The 17,261-nt window shown below is 44.8% G+C and overlaps 1 non-coding gene across 1 annotated transcript; it reads right to left on the reverse strand.

Moving 5' to 3' along the window:
• Positions 1–3,626: 3,626 nt before the first annotated feature.
• On the reverse strand, positions 3,627–3,699 carry trnav-cac (transfer RNA valine (anticodon CAC)). The gene has a single exon. It is a non-coding gene; the product is annotated as a tRNA-Val (tRNA).
• Between the last annotated feature and the right edge of the window lie 13,562 nt (positions 3,700–17,261).

Consider the following 17,261-nt stretch of genomic DNA (forward strand, 5'->3'; position numbering starts at 1 on the left):
GGGGGTGGGGCGGCATTACTGGAAGTTTGAGAAATTGATATTCATGCCATCAGGTTGGAGGCTACCCAAACGGAATGTAAGGTGTTGTGCCTGCAACCTAAGTGTGGCCTTCTCACGTTAATGGAGGAGACCATGGATAGACATATCCGAATGGGATTGGGAAGTAAAATTAAAATGGGTGGCCACTGGGAGACAATACTTCACCTGCGAGTCTATTGTGGCTATATACTGAGTTTGGTCCTGCCAGCGTGGCCTCCTGTACATCGGTGAGACCCGACGTAGATTGGGAGACCGATTCGCCGTGCAATTACGCTCCATCCGCCAGAACAAGCCGGATCTCCCAGTGTCCTGCTGAAGGGTTTCGACCGGAAACGTCGACTGTACTTTTTGCATAAGTGCTGCCTGGACTGCTGAGCTCCTCCAGCATTTTGTGTGTGTTGCTCAGATTTCCAGCATCTGCAGATTTTCTCTTGTTCGGAGAGTTAGGAATCCTAATTTGAACTGCCCAGTTTTGGAAAACTTTAAGAAAAAGTGAGAAAAAAACGACGCACTTCCTTCTACATATAGATCAACAAGAAATTGCAGTACGGGAATGTGGACAGCAACATCTGGGTCACAAATATGAGAACACGCTATTTCACCGTTTGGTGGCTTAACGTATACTAGGCACAGGGCTGCCTGATATTTGGCCAGCTACTTGCATGAGCGTCAGCTGACAGGGAGATGTCGATCACGTCTGATATAGCGGCGCATCTAATAACTACCGTAATTTTGAAGCGGTGATGAAGTAGTATACTATATTGTGAGATATTTGCATGACTGTATTGTGATATGAAAACATCTGTAATTTTACTTGGTGACAAAGTAATATGTACTACTAATACTACTGTGGTTTGTTGCTTACATTCATAATTTTGGAGATATTGTATTTCAGTTAGAGTTTACTGAAAATTGAGAAGTAATATTTTTCCCATCCAAGTTCACTGACCCCTGGAATCTGTCCGAGGTGTCCCTGGAACCACTAACTTAGTGGTGCAATTCAAACGCCTTTTCACTGTACTCATCTACCTTATGTCATATATGAAAATCCCTTTGTGTTCGCTCTGTTGTTGCCATTCTTCCCGGTGTACATACCTGATTTGTTGTCGTTCAAATTGCCGCTTCACTTCCGATCGCAAGTTGGAGTGTAATAGTTTTCACGTGTTCCATGTGTATCGCATGTCTGAATTGATTTTAGTGGGATTTCGTCATACGACCGATTTTTTTTTTAGAGATGCTGGTGTGTTGAGATTGCAATAATTTCCCGATTAAGACGCTTTCTCCTTTCACCACAGCGGTTGCCTGACGTAAAGACAACAATAACGTTATGTTCTGCAACCTCACTCTTTGACTCGCTCTGTGCTCTCATACATTCGCATTTTGAAGAGTAAGATGCTTCTTCTGTTTGGTGCCGTTCCTACATCGACTGAGAATTTTGTGACCTAGCATTCTATCTTCATTTTGTTTTTGCGATCACTATGCCTGTTGACTTCGTGGTCTTAATGAAAAGAATTGAGGAGAGTGTGAACAACAGTCGATATGGTGACGTGATGTCACCATAAAAACAGACTGATTTTTTTCATTATTCTTGCTTTATTTACACACCACTGAGAACATTCCCCTACTGAAAAGGGGCCAGATGACGGCCAGATATTGTGCTTACTGCTTGGTCAGCGGACGTGGTATTCATTGATATGCAGAGGCCCCTTAACGGTGCAGAAAGGAGTGAAAGCATGGCCGATATCACCCTGTGAATCTTCCCGTGGTATCTGAAAGGTCGAGATTTCAGACCCTCCTTCCATATACATGATTCGTACTTCGATCTTGCGCAGGAATAATATTTCAGCTTCGGCTTCGGGCTGTGAACAGAGTTCGATTCCGGTCGTTCCCGTGAAACTTTCAGTATTTCTGCTGCAAGCATGAACAATAACATTGCAGCTTGTAAACAACTGATGTTGTGCCATTCCACGCGGTGGTCGGAAGGATCGGCTCCGTTCCGGCTGGCATTTTCACCAGATATTCCCGTCATTCTGTTGCTATGCCGGTGGATTTTCGCCCTTTTTCTGTCTAACTCTTTCACACTTTGACTTTCCGTTCACATCTCCCTGTTCGTTCCTGTTTTTGTAATTCACTGCTGTTTTACAGTAAGCCGACTCATAAAGAAAATCTGCACCGAAGTCTCTCCGTCTCAGTCACTGATTGGATTTGTACCTGACGACGAAATTTGGGAAGGATTGGGGTGGGCAGGGAAAGAGCGTTGAGACGTAATGTTGCCAACATCTTGTTGAAAGACCATCCCCGCGCCCCAGCACGTGACTGAACGGCCGACTTCTGTCTACTACCTTGTTTAGTGAAACTTCTAGTTTATCTCTTACAGGCTCTTTCTCATTTAGTACCGCTCCTGTTTGAACATACGACGTAAAGTACAGAACAGAACAGCACAGTACAGGTAATTCGGCCCAAGGTCAATCTGTTCCTTCCACCAACATAATCCTTCCCACATTTTCTTTCAAACATGTGCCGAACGAAAAATTTCCTTCATGTCCCTAATATATATGCCTCTACCACAATCGCTGGCCTTGCATTCCACGAACTTGAAACCCACCTCTGACCCACCCTTTCGACTTCTACACTTTCCTCCATTCATCTGAAAATTATGCGTTGCGGTTCCGTCGTCTTAGCCATTGCCAATCTCAGATCAAGTCGCTTAATGTCCACTTCGACTATGCTTCTTAGCATCTTCTATGTCTCAATCTTCCTTCGCTACAAAGAGAGAAACCCTAGCTCACTCAACACCTTTAGAAAAAAAAGACGATTTTGAGAGGATGCAGAGAAGATTTACTAAGATGTTGGCTGCATTAGAAAGCAAGTCTTATGCGGATAGTTTGAGTCTTCAGGATGATACTCCACACCTCTCGGATAGCGCGGTCGTGACCGTGAGAACGTCTTGTTGTCTAACTTAGTTTAGGCCGCGGGGTCGGGGGGTGGGGGGTGGGTGTTCAATCGTGAACAAGTGAAGATGGAGTTATAAATCATGCGATTCCCGGTGGGTGTTGCAACGGCCGCAGCACAGGAAGCATTTTCTCTTCAAAGCGTATCCGTGAAAGAGCAAATCAGAAAGTGAGTAGGCCATAGAACGCTGGGTTGTAAAAACCGCCCTGTGACCGTTGCTTCAGGAAATCGCTGTGGCGAAAGGAGTATGTTGCAATCTCAAAACGAAAGCAGCATCTTTGCAGACATTCTTCTTCTGATAATATCCCACTAGAATCAAATCAGACAGGCGAAAGACGTGGATCACCTGAAAAGTAATTCATTCTTACTCGCGAAGTGGAAAGTTTCCTAGTACAGGGTCTAACCTGCAATGTGAACCGTTGTGGATCAGGGACTTACACCGTGAAGATTGGAAGCGGTTGAGCGAACAGAAATGCGTTCTCATATTCCGGATAATGTGGGATACGGTGATATGCCACGATGCCTGCTGTAAAAGGCGAGAATGAGATGAGTGAATATTGTCGGTTACGGAAGGAGAATAAACGTCTGGCTGAGACCCTTTCCAGTAAATTAATTTTAACAAAAAGGAATCGGATTGTTTCTGCCTTGTTTCGAACCAGGGACCTTTCGCGTGTGAGGCGAACGCGATAACCACTACGCTACAGAAACACAGCCGTACTCTTATGTGTACCACAGCAACAGATCAGAATAGACATATATACAATGCACACTTCCAGATATTTGTTCGGTTCCCGTACAAGAGACTGATAGCTACAGTATCTGAAAATAATCAAGCTCGGTATTAATAACAGTTTGAATCAAGCGTATCAGTTACGGGGACAACAACGTTCAGGGCAACCCCGCCGGAACTGAATGTGATTCCCGCTGAATCAACTCCCGGTGTTTGAACTTAACCAAGCATTTCACAGTCCGCCTGTAGTCCTGTGAGTTCGTTTCTGCGTGTGTGAGACAGTGACGCTGTTTTGAATCGGCTGGGCACAGATTTTAAAAATGAACAAAAACAGACATGAGCAATAACAAAACCTACTGAGGAAGGTGGGGAAATGATAAACCTACGAGGAAGAGAAGGGTTGGGAAAAGACAGAACGAGAGATTCGGACTCTACGCCCCACCGCCAATGTCAACCGTTGCGGATCAGACAAATTGGAACATTGGATGTGGAAGATTGTCAGCAGCTGAGCGAACCGCGCACGCCAGCGGCTATATTTCATCAGAGGTTTGCGGAGATTCGGTATGTCGCCAAAGACTCCAGCAATTGTCTATAGAGATCATCCTAACTGGTTGCATCGTCGTCTGGAAGGGCTGGGGCACAGATCCGAAAAAGCTGCAGGGTGTTAGCAACTCAACCAGCTGCATCAAGGCGCCAGCTTTTCCAGCATCGGGGACATTTTCAAAAGGCGATGGTTCAAAACGGCGAGATCCAGCATTAAGGACACCAACCCCCAGGACGTGCTTTCGTCTTACTCTGTCATCAGTGAGGAGGAACAGAGGCCAAGGACACACGTTCAGCTGTTTCAACCTACCGCTCTGTCAACGGGCAAGGAATCGACCTATGAACACCACTTCACTACACTTGTGTTTTTCACACTACGTATTTAGTTTATATAATATATCTAACCATCTATATATCTATATATTATTGCAATTTATAGTATTTTATGTATTGCAGTGTAATGTTGTCGCGAAGGAACAAATTCCTCGACATATGCCAGAAATATTAAACGTCATTCAGATTCCGATTCTGAGCAAGAATACAGTGGAGTCAATTGTGTTCACGCCAGGAGGCGCAGTACTGAATTGGTCCTGCCGGAGGTGAGCATAGAATATTGATTGGATGTTTTCAAACTGCAAGAGTAAACCTCGTGTTTCTGCAGCAAGACCTTCGACCGTTCTCATGGTAACTGGAAATGGCCAATAGAAGCAATTCCATGAGAAACTGGAGCAGGAGTAGAACCGGGGTTATATTCGTGTGAGGCGAGCGTGATAAACACTACGCGGCAAAAAAACACTAATACTAAAAAGAGACTACTTATATTTAACATGGAAATTAGTTGAACGTTCAGGAGGAGATAGAAAGATGAAATTTCATCAGCCGTTCGGTTACGGCGGAAATCAGAAGTTGGTACGATGTTACAACATGTTTCTCGTGGTTTCCGGCAGTGAATTTCTGTCGTAACGCACACAAAATGCTGGAGGAATTCACTATGAGGCTGGTTTGGATTTTCCAGGTCATCTATATTCTCGTCCACGTAACAGAGAGAAGGAAATAACTTGCGGTATTGCCTCATTCGGACGATTAGCCATAAGCCTTAGCAACAACATCGCGAAGGACGTTCACTTCCTTGAAGCCAATCTGACGTGTTGGATTTAAACAAATCACAAAGCCTGATAGCCGAAGACAATCTCCCTGCCCAGAATCTCTTACTAAACCTAACTTCAAATGCTGTAGAAACCTTCGTGTTTTGATGTTTTTGGCTCATGGAGCTCTGGGCGTTGGTGACCCTTTGCATTAACTGACTGCGACGTTTCCCTTGCCGAATATTTACTTTCTGTTGATCCTCAAATGCTGCATTGTTCTATTGAAAATGCGAGCATTGAAAACGCTACCAATGATGATTTTGGTTTTGAGGTAACCACAGTTGACCATCATCAGCGTTATGGTCATCTCGAATGGTGTAGGCGATCATGGCCCATGACAACGATTGTTCTTGACAAACTTTGCTGCAGAAGTGTTTTGCCATTTTCTTCTCTTGCACAGAGTCTTTACAAGAACGGTGAACCCAACCATTATTAACACTCTTCAGGGATTGTCTGCCTGGGATCAGTGGTCTCATAACCCGGACTTGTAATCTTGCAATATGCACAAGCTGTTCCCATGATTTCACGTGACCCTGGTAGTGGGGCGTGAGTGGGGGTGGGGTGAACTAAGCAGGTGGCACACGTTGCCCAACGGTAACCAGAAGGCTAGCAAAGGGAAGAAGGGCCTTATACCTCATTTTGGTAGAGACTTATCTCCACCCCCTCCATCCAAGCGAAATCAAAGAGCATTAGAGGAAAATAAGCAGCTTATAACATAGCAAAAATCAGTGGGAAATTAGAGGAGTGGAAATTTTAAAACCAACAGAATACAACTGAAAATAGCCATCACTCGAGAAAAGATGAAACATGAAGATAAACTAGCCAATAATATAAAAGAGGATACTAAAAGTTTTATTTTTTATATTTCAAATATATAAAGAGTAAAAGCGAGGCGATAGTGTGCATCAGACAGTCGGGAAGTGACACCGGAATGCCAGTAATGGGAGACAAAGGAATAGCGGTCAAACTTAATAAATATGTTGCGTCAGTCTTCACTGTGGAAGACACGAGCACTATGCCAGAAATTCGTGTGTGTCGGGTGCACAAGTGAGAACGAGAAGGTGCCTGGGTAGCTAAAAGGTCTGAAGGTGGTAAGTCACCTGGATCAGATCACCTAGGCCCCGGGGCTGTGAAAAATGTAGCTGAAGAGATTGTAGCGGCATTAATAAAGATCTTTCAAGGATCACTAGATTCTGGAATGCTTCTGGAGGACTGTAAGATTGTACGATACTCCACTCTAAGAAGGACTGGAGGCAAAAGAAAGAAAATTGTAGGCCATTTTGTCTGAAAACGTTGGAGTCCATTTTTCAGGACGCTGCTTGGGGATACTTGGATGATTTGGATAACGGATTTGATGGCTTTGGGACCACGTTTGCGGACGATAGAAAAATAGGTGGCGGGGGTAGTTTGAAGAAGCAGGGAGTCCACAGCAAGACTTAGACCGATTGGGAGAATGGGCGCAGGAGAGGCAGGTGTAGAGAAGTGTATGGCCACGCACTTTGGTCGGAAAAATAAAGGTGTAAAGTAGTTTCTAAATTCAAAACTCAGAGGTGCAAAGGGACTAGGGAGTCCTCGTGCACAATTCCCCGAAGGTTAACCTGCAGGTTGAATCAGTGATAAGGATGGCAAATGTAATGTTCGCATTCATTTCGAGAGGGGTAGCATCAAGGATGTAATGTTGAGGCTTTCTAATACATGAGTTAGACGGCATTTTTGAGCGGTTATGAGACCCTTAGGTTAAAGGGTATGCTGATATTGGAGAGAGTCTGTGGAGATTCACGAGGCTATTCAGGGAGTGAGATGGTTGACGGAGGAGGAGCTTTTGATGGTTTTGAGCCTGTAGTCGCTGGTGCTTAGCAGAATGGCGGAGGGCAGGGGATCTCATTTAAACCTATCGAATATTGATGCAATCATTTTGCTGTAGGGAGGATGTTTCTTGGGCTAGAGCGCACAGCAACATAATAGAGAGACGTCCATTTATTACGGAGATTGTGATAAATTTCTTTAGGCAGCAGTTTGTGATTCTGTGGAATTCGTTGCCACAAGCGGCTGTGGAGTCCAAGTCATTGAGTATATTTAAAGCGGAAGTTCATAGGTTTTTGCTTTTGTCGGGCCATCAAAGTTTACGGGAGAAGCAGGTGAATGGAGTTGAGAGAGATAATAAATCATCCAGAATCGAATAGCGGAGCCAGCTCGGTGTCCGAATGGCTTCATTCTCTCCTAATTCTTCTGGTCTTAAATATGCAGGGGAATACACAGTTAATGTTTCGTTCCGAGACGTTTCGCTGATGCTTTACTTACATCGATGCTCTGAGCTCTGTATTGCTTCAGATTGTGAAATTAATCTGGACATGTTTATTTACAATAATAAAGACGACGAGGAAAAGTTCACGAAACAGGAAAGGGTTTCTTTGTTATACTGTATTTCTTTCTACCGCTCAATTAATAAATAAAATCAAAAGTATGTGATTTTTCAAATTTCATACTGAATAGTTTGCTTATTACAAACGAAAACAATTAAAGTACTGTGCAGTTTTCATGCCGTGTAAAAATTTACTCCTCAGATCAATGGTTGGTCCGCGCAGCTGTAAAAACAATTAGAGTGAACATTGGCTCACTCTAACGGAAAATCGACCGCTTTTCCACGCCCCGGGAAATTTTCTGTATTTATTGTCTTTTCACTGACGATTGTTACATTGGGATCTCATTTGGTATGAACAATTCCCTGATGTACCTCAATGCAGAGACCTTAAATGAGGTTTCTCCAGCAAATGAAATTCTGTTCTGGATATTATCCCACGGAATTTGAAATGATTCCCGAATTCTGCCGTCAAAGTGCAGGGGGCGGAGGTGTTTTTTTCATTTTCGGGATGTCGGCATCGCTAGCTAAGCCAGGTAAACTATTTGCCCTTGAGAAGGTGGTGATGCGCTGAGTTCTTGAGCCGCTGTAGTCCCTTAAGTGTAGGTACACCCACAGTGCTGTTAGGGAGGGAATTCCATGATTTTGACTCAGCGACAATGAAGGAACAGCACTATGTTTCCAAGTCAGGATGGTGAGTGACTTGGAGGGGGATTTCCAAGTGGTGGTGTTCCCAGGCATCTGCTGTTCTCGTCCCTCTAGATGGTAGAGATTGTGGGTCTGGATGGTACTGCATTAAGAACCTCGCTACGTTGTTGCAGTGCATCTTGTAACTAGTACACGCCGCTGCAACTGTTCGCTGATGGTGGAGGGATCGGATGCTTGTGGAAGGGGTAAATAATCTAAGGGCAGTGTGCTCACGTCATTGTCAATCGGACAGCCACAGCGGTTCTTCCGCGGATCTTTGCTGCTTCTGGAGAAGATTTTCAGCCTGCTTTTGTTTTCGGATGCGAAACGCATACGAGTTTCTCTGAGCAGAAGCAAATGTGTTCTGTAGAGGTACAGCACGGTATCAGATAACTTTGGCCAACGATCCCGCACCACACCCCCCACACCATTGGTTCGTGCAATGTAAAAACAATTAGAAGAAACATTGACTCACCAATGAACCTACTATTCGCCAGCCCCCGTGCGTCTTTGGAATGTGGGAGGAATTCGGAGGACCCGGAGGAAACTCACACATTCACAGGGAGAACGTACAGTCTCCATACAGAGCGCGAAGGAATTGAATCTGTGCTCGTTGGCGCTGTAAGTAGCCTTCAAATTCAGTTTCATTTACTTATCACACGTACATCACAACATGCTGTGCAATTCGTCGTTTGCTTTAGCAAGGAAAACAACCAGGGTGTGATGAGAATTGCCCTCATGTGCCGCCTCCAGTCTCCAGTGGTTTTAAGGACTCACAGACACCAGACGTCCGACATCCCCAGCGGACTTGCAAAATAGCAGATACAGGCCTTTGGCCATCTGGTTTTGATTTCGGATTTGTGATCCACTTTGAGCTTCGGTCTACGTATCAGACCCCAGGACGTTGCCATGTCAGGACTCTGGACCCGCCCATGACAGGTCCCCGTACTCTAAGCCTCGAAATACGAATATGCTGACTCACTTAAATAGTGGGTCACTGAGTTTGGTTTTGTCGGTTCTTCAGTTGAAGAAAATTGAAAGTGGACGATGGTTTGAATTTGATCAATATCAATTTCCTGTACAGAAACGTTTATCTACATGCACCAAAGGCAGATGGCCGTGGCCTATGTGGTGCATTGGAGAGCGTGTTGCACTTCTAATGTTGTGTTATGAAATAATTCAAAGGTTTTGTGTTCGAGTCCCACTAGAGTCAGTGTTTTTGTCCGGATTCGTTTATTCAATGGTAAACAAGGTCAGAATTCGTACGGCCGATGACGTCGCCTGATGGTGGAGTATCGGGAATGTCAGACCATGGTTTGAAATAATCAATTAGTTCACTTAACACATAAAAAATTCTCTAAAAGCTGTGAAAGTCTTCTGGGGAAAAATGATGGTGGTAACGAGTCTTGGTTTCAAAGACGGAGAGACGAATTCTTGACAAAAAGGGGCGGTGATTTCGTATGGGTTTGAGGGAAGCAGTCTGATTTTCCGTAACCTCGTCAAATGCCAGACTCTCTCGATCGGTCTTATCAAATACACAGATGCTGTTTTTATGCTGGTGTTTGCCTTCACTTTACGTAACGTCCATTCCATTAATGTCATAATAGTGACAAGCCCTTTGCATCCTATTCACTTTAACTCAACCATGTTCTGAACATAAGTTCGTACTCAAAAATAATATCACTTTACCCAGCATCCATCGCCTCCCCATATGCAAGTGCCAAATATTTCAACTCCATTGAAGTAGTTATTCACCTTCTGTGTTAGAAAGGAGAGGGAGTGTGAAGATCTTTAATAACGCTGCAGTTTACATTTCTTGATCATCTTAGGCTACAGAACAAAGTGATAATAATATTTATTTGTGACATGGTTTGATCCACTCTTCTCTTACATTTCTTCTCTTACTCCTGTAGAGAAAACAATCTTGACTGCTCCTGGTGCTCAACAATTTTGAATAATCGTTCACCTTCCGTTCACCTTCTCGTTGTTCAGCATTACCACAGCTGGGTGTATTTAAGGCTGAGTTTAATTGGTTCTGGATTGGACACGGCATCAAAGGTTACAGGGAGAAGGCTGGGAGTTGGGGGGTGAGGAGGGGAAGAAAGGATCAGACATGCTTGATCGGCGGAGCAAGCTGGATGGGCCAAATGGCCTAATTCTGCTCCTATCTCTTATGGTCTTATGGAATAACATGGAAGACTAGAAAATTAATTCTCTCTAATTTGTCATCAGAATTGGAACGGTTCCTTATGCAGAGTCCAACTGCCAATGTAAACCGTTGTGAATAAGGTACATGGCCCAGAAAGAATGGGGGCTGTGGAGACAACGCGAAGACGCTCCCGCATTCCGGATAACGTGGGAGCCAGAGAAAAGAAGGCAGGACGCTCACCAACCCCAGTTCTCTCCAGTCCGCAAAATAAAATAAACACCAACGGAACAGTCACATTAACCTCAAAATCCTTTCTCCCGCACAAAAATCGAGCAAAACGCATCAGGCACTTCAACCGCCCCCCCCTCCCCCACCAAATAACAATGCCACTAACAGCACAGAAAAAAATGAACAAAACAGATCAGGGACACCGACCCCCAAATCCCTCCTCCCGCAGAAAAGACTAACAAAACGGAACAGCACATCGACCCCAAATCCTTCTTCCTGCACCAAAAAAAAAGTACTCAACAAACTGATTCGACACATCGACGCGCGACTTCCGAATTCCACACCCCGTCCAAACAAAAACCAATCCGAGAAAATCTGGCGAAAAAAAATCGACATATAAAAACAATATGCAGGAAAAAAGGAGTCTCTTGGCCAAAGTTCAAAACACAGAGAAAAAACCCCTGAACAACACTGTCCTCAGCGGCAGACTCCTCTCTGGTACAGGCGGCGCTCACTCTCTGAAATCGCTTCCATGTTTCAGTCTCTCTCATCGCTTTAATCGGTGAAATGGAGCCAAACATCTGCATGCGCTCCGTCCTACTGCCTGTCCGTTACGACGCAGCGATACTTGAAGGGGGTTCCATATGTCCAGTCTATTCCGCAATTTAGTTTTCGTTGCATTCATTGCAGAAAACCCCGCTTCGCAGAGATATGATGTTGGAAGTGGAAGCAACGCTTTCAGTGCTTTCGTGGCTATCTCAGGATATTCAGCCTTGACTTTGATCCAGAATGCCGGCAGAGATGTCAAACAAACAAACAGACTTTTCAGCCCACTGTCATTTGCAAGCTCGAGGAGTTGATCTTCTTCCCGCGCTGACATGGATGATTCACCGGGGACATTCACAAATGGGTCACGGACCCATTCCTCTGCACGTCTTGGGCCATTTGCGGTTGGGAAGTAACACTCGAATTCTATCGACAGCGAAGATAGGTGATCGCGCACCAGCTGTGAGAAGGACGGTGCAGCCTCAGTCTCTGCCAAAATCCCAGCTGATATTGGGAACATGTGAAATATGCCCCTGTCCACTCGCCGTCCCCACAGTTCCAGTTTGGCTTTGAAAGCAGACACTTTATCTGCCAACTTGAAGACAGTTGTCATTTTCCCCTGAAGTGACAAATTGAGTTCATTGAGCAGATTGAAGATGCCACGCGGATAAGCGAGTTTTGCTATCCACTCCTCGTCACTGAAGTGAGCTGTCAGTGGTAACTTTTTTCCTGAAAGAAATCTCTGTAGCGGCTCTCTTAACTCAAAAACCCTGGCCAGGGCTTTCCCCCTTGATAGCCACCTGACTTCAGTGTGTAAGAGAAGGCGTTTGTACTCTGCATCCATTTCCTCACAAAGCTGCTCAACAGACGTGAGTTAAGGGCTTTGGCTTTGATGTGATTGATAACTTCAACAACGTCACTCAATACGCTATTAAGATCAGGTGACATTTTTCGGCTAGCTAGCATGTCTCTGTGTATGACACAGTGTGTAGACTGGCATTCAGGAGCAACCTCTTTGACTCGGGTAGTGAAACCAGTTAGCTGTCCAGTCATAGCTGCAGCCCCGTCTGCGCATATTCCAACACAGAATGACCAGTCCAGTTTGCCTGAGATGTAGTCATTCAAAGACTTGAATAGTTCTGCCCCACTTGTGTTAGTTGGCAGCGGCAATGCACACAACATTTCCTCGTGCACATCGTCTTGAAATATAAATCGCACATAAACCAGCAGTATTACCTTGTTGTCGACATCGGTAGACACGTCGACCTGGATGGCGTACCATGGTGACTCATTAAGCCGTTCCAACAGCTGTGCTTCGATGTCCTCCGCTATGTCATCGATTCTCCTTGAAACTGTGGTAGCTGAAAGAGAAACCTGTGCCATCTTGTTAGCTGCAGCTTTAAGGCACATGTTCTTGGCAGCAGGCAGAATCAATTCTTCACCAACAGTGAAAGGCTTCTTAGCCTTAGCAATACGGCTAGCCACTAAGTACGACGCTCTCAGAGCCGCAGCATTTGTGGAGTTGGTGGCTCTCAGCACTTGTTTCTGTCCCGCTTGCGCGCGTTTTTTTTCCGCTCAAAAAACTCAACGGGGTTGTCTTTAAGTGCAGGGTGCCGAAGGTACTCAAGGTGCCGAAGCAGTTTTGAGGGCTTCATTGCCTCATTATACATATTGTCTCTACATATCACACACAGGGGGCTTGGAGCATGCGAGTCACCGGTCGCATTAAAGCCATATTTACTGTACGACTCGTCGTATTTCCTGTTGAAGGAAACTTTCTTTTTTGGCAGTCTCGGCCTCATCTGTCTCTGCGTTATCATCATCATTAGGCCTTTTATGTTCTCTACACTTCTTCAAGCGACGCTTGTTTTATACTCATCGAGTAGTTGTAGATTAATGACCGACTGATGACCTAGGGTGGGTAATGACCTCGTGTGCGTTCAAGTTCTACAGTGGGCTTGACAGGAATGCGGAAAGGTGAAGCTGACACATATCGTTTCATACCACCAAATCATATTGTTTCCTCGCGGCCCGGTAGCACATGCTTTGAGGCCCGGTGGTTGGGGACCACTGACGAGGTTCGAGCACGGTGTCTCTGCGGAAATTCGAAATGTTGCTCCCTGATTTCGAACCAGAGAGCTTACGCGTTTGAAGTAAAGGTGATTACCACTACAGTACAGAAACGCTAACATTGGTAGATGTGAAAAGCGCTATGCACACTTCCAGATGATAGTTTGTTTCTGGTATAAGTGACTGACTTGCACCTAGAAAAAATATCTACAAAAATATTCTCCCTGCAACCCCCTTAATTCATTTGGCGGTATATATGTATAGGGTTAAATGACAATAATCTTGAACTTGGTTACTCAATAAGTGTGTGGTCCTCTGTTCCTCTCTGCGTGTGTGATACTGAGTTTTCAATCTCAAAGGCAAATAAAACAGCATACAAAAACAGAATTTAACAATAACGATATCTGTTGAGGAAATTGGGAGAATGAAACGGAGAGAGACAGATGCGCCAGGAGTGGATAGTTTGGAAGTAGACGAGCGAGAAATTCAGGTACAGCGGAAACATAATTGTGTTCATGCCGGTGCGCGTCTAGCCGAAGGTGGGCATAGAAGATGGATCGGGTACTTTCAAATTGCAAGAGTATTGGATCCATGTATCACTTCCACCAATCATCTTCCCAACTCTTGACTTCACCGCTCCCAATTTCATCTACCACCTTGTGTTTCTTCCTCCTTCCTCCCCCCCCCCCCGAAAGTCGACTGTACTCTTTTAAAAGATGTTCGGGATGTGTGTGTGTGTGTGTGTGTGTGTGTGTGTGTGTGTGTGTGTGTGTGTGTGTGTGTGTGTGTGTGTGTGTGTGTGTGTGTGTGTGTGTGTGTGTGTGTGTGTGTGTGTGTTGTTTCTGTTAGCAGGACCTTGAACAGCTGTTGCGAAGGTAAATGGAAACGTTGTGAACGCGCACTCTCCGGAGTAACTTCAACACGAGGCAAAAATATTTTCCTGCCCAATTTTGAACTGAGGATTTTTCGCGTGTGTGGAGAACGTGATAACAAATACACTACAAAAATGACTAAGGTTTAAAAAAACGACCTATTTATGTGGAGTATGGAAACCAACTGGAAGTTGAAGACGAAAGAGGAAAATGCAATTTTAGTCAGGCTGAAAGAGAAAGTGGAATCTAGTGAAATGTTTCAACACGTTTCCTCCGATTAAAGTCAGTGAATTTGTGTCGAACGTATTTCACCGCCTCGGTACTGAAGCCGGTGCTCACTCAGAGGCTGGCAGATGGCATCGGAAATTCTGCTCTCTGGCTCTCTCCCACTCCGGTGCAACACATATGATTCTCTTAGGGCATTAAGCCTCTCTAAATACCTTGAGGCGCAGCGGTAGCGCTCCGCACTCCAGGTCAGAAGGCTGCTTGTTCAAATCCTGTCTGTTTTTTTTCCGGCAGTTCTTGCTCAGTCATTCATTTCTGCGTTCAGTGCACTCCCTTTATGTTTTGCTTCGGCAAACATTTGACAGGTGCGCGGTTATTTTTGATCTTTGACTAAGCTTAGCAATGAAATGTTGATACTTTTAGGATCTGTCAGTAAAAGCAAATTGTTTCCGTCTCTCTGTCTCGCGGTCTAGACTATATTTGACGCGGAAATTCCGATCGACTCTCTGTGATGACTTACGGAAAAGATTGTGTCAAGCGTTAAATTTAAAGAAAACGTTCCCAATGATTCCTTTTATATGAAACTGGAACTAGGTATATTAAATTTTATTTTTATTGATAGCAAACTATTTTCATTTCTAAAACCACCCGAGTTACTGAGTACACATAAGTTACCTTTCATCTTGAAATGATCATCTATGCCACTAATTCATGAGAGTAATATAGAAGCAGTTTCTGATTTTCTGTACTAAGGCAGCATGCACTGTCAGAATTCGCCTGAAAGAGCTGCTGTGTCAGAACTGCACAACAGTTCTTATCTATGATAAGAGATACTGTACCGTCGGAGAGGTGGTACAGTATTGCACTGTCAGAAGAGACGGGCAGAGAGTGCATGTCACTGTCCGAGAGATACTGGAGAAGGTGGCACCATATACTGATAAATTCTTTTTGGAGACTCGGATGGTCCTGTTGGCATGGTAATATCGGAAGCTGTCCTTTTTGTTCGCCATGTTCACATCACCGACGCGGACAGAAAAACAGAATTGAAAACAGAGATTCTGTGGAATTCAGTGCTACAAGCAGCTGTGGAGGCCACGTCGTTGAATATATTGATGGGTTTTTGGTTAGTCAGAGCGTCAAAGGTTACAGGTAGAAGGTGGGAGAATGGCATTTAGAGGGATAATAAATCAGCCAAGATGGAATGGCGGAGCAGACTTAATGTGCCGAAAGGCTCAATCTGCTCCTAAGCCTTATGGTTTCTGGTCTTTTAAATGAATCATTCCCACAATGTTTATGTTTTATTTGAATTCCACATTGTTTAGATTGACCATAGTTTGTTTTCACACCGCTATTGTAATTCAGAGACACAGCGAGACTCAGAGTGCTGAATGCAGCGAGGCACAGGAGGTGGGGGGGGGGGGGGGAGGAGGAGAAGAGAGAGAGAGGGAGAGAGAGAGGTATTAAGATTTCACTGCTTCTGTGTGTTTTCCTGACTCTGTCTCTGAGAGTCCCAGCCTCTTTCTGTGGCACTCACCGATATACATGAGGCCATATCGGAAGCACCGTATACAGTATATGACCCCAACAGACCCACGAGTGAAGAGTCGCCTCACCTGGAAGGACTATTTAGGTCCCTGAACGGTAGTGAGGGAAGAGGTGCAGGAGTAGGTACAGCACCTGGTCCACTTGCAAGGATAAGTCCCAGGACGGAGATCAGTGGCGAGGGACGAATGGATAAGGAAGTCGCGTAGGGAGCGATCCCTGCGGAAAGCAGAAAGTGGGGGAGGGGCGGGAGGAGGGAAAGATGTGCTGGGTAGTGGTATTCGTTTGGAGGTGGTGGAAGTTTCAGTGAATTACGTGGTGTAGGCGGGGGTTGGTGCTGTAGTAGGGACCTTAGAAACTCGGCGATTCCTGAGGGTAACTATACTGTTACTGGCTATCGAGAGTTGGTGAGTTGGCTGGGTAGAAATATCTGCACTCAGTAACAGAGGGAGATTGCATGAGACAGACAGATACATAAATAAGTAAATAGGTCAGCAAATAAATGCATACAAACATATACACGCATGCATATGTACATACAAATGTTTTTTTCGGCGGTTCCGGTGACGTCAGCGTCCAGAATGGCAGCTTAAATCACTAGCTCCTCCGGAAAAACGCATATTTTGCCTCGTTAATCCATCAAATACAAGATCTTTCGAAAATATCTGAATTGATAAGAGGGGTAAGAATGGGAAAAAGAATGGCGATAACAAAAGCATCACTGTGGAGCCTGTGGACGAGAGTGGTGCAACGAGCGGCTCTCCTACCCGAACGCATGGTAGCGAGGCTGATGATGGGCCTTGTCCAGGCAAAGCGGCAAATATGATAAAAATTCTGGAAGAGATACGGCAGTTCCAAAAATATACAAAACAGCAACTAATTGATATCAAGTCAGAGCTCGCCAAGGTCAATCAAAAAACAGCGGTGGCAGAGTCACGAATTGAGAAGGTGGAAGATCGCGTGCAAAACGTAGAACCGATACTAAGTAAGACTATAAAAACATTAAATCAACAAGAAAGTAAACTGCTTGACCAGGTGGGAAGATCACGGCAGAAAAATATCAGGATATACAATGTTCCCGAAGGAGTGGAGGGTTTGTCTATGATGGAGTTTGTAGGAAAGTTGCTGCGGGACGCGCTGGAGATTCCTTCGACTATGGAGCTTGAAATAGAGA

The sequence above is a fragment of the Hemitrygon akajei genome, chromosome 11 (genome assembly GCF_048418815.1).
Source record: "Hemitrygon akajei chromosome 11, sHemAka1.3, whole genome shotgun sequence".
Taxonomy (NCBI): domain Eukaryota; kingdom Metazoa; phylum Chordata; class Chondrichthyes; order Myliobatiformes; family Dasyatidae; genus Hemitrygon; species Hemitrygon akajei.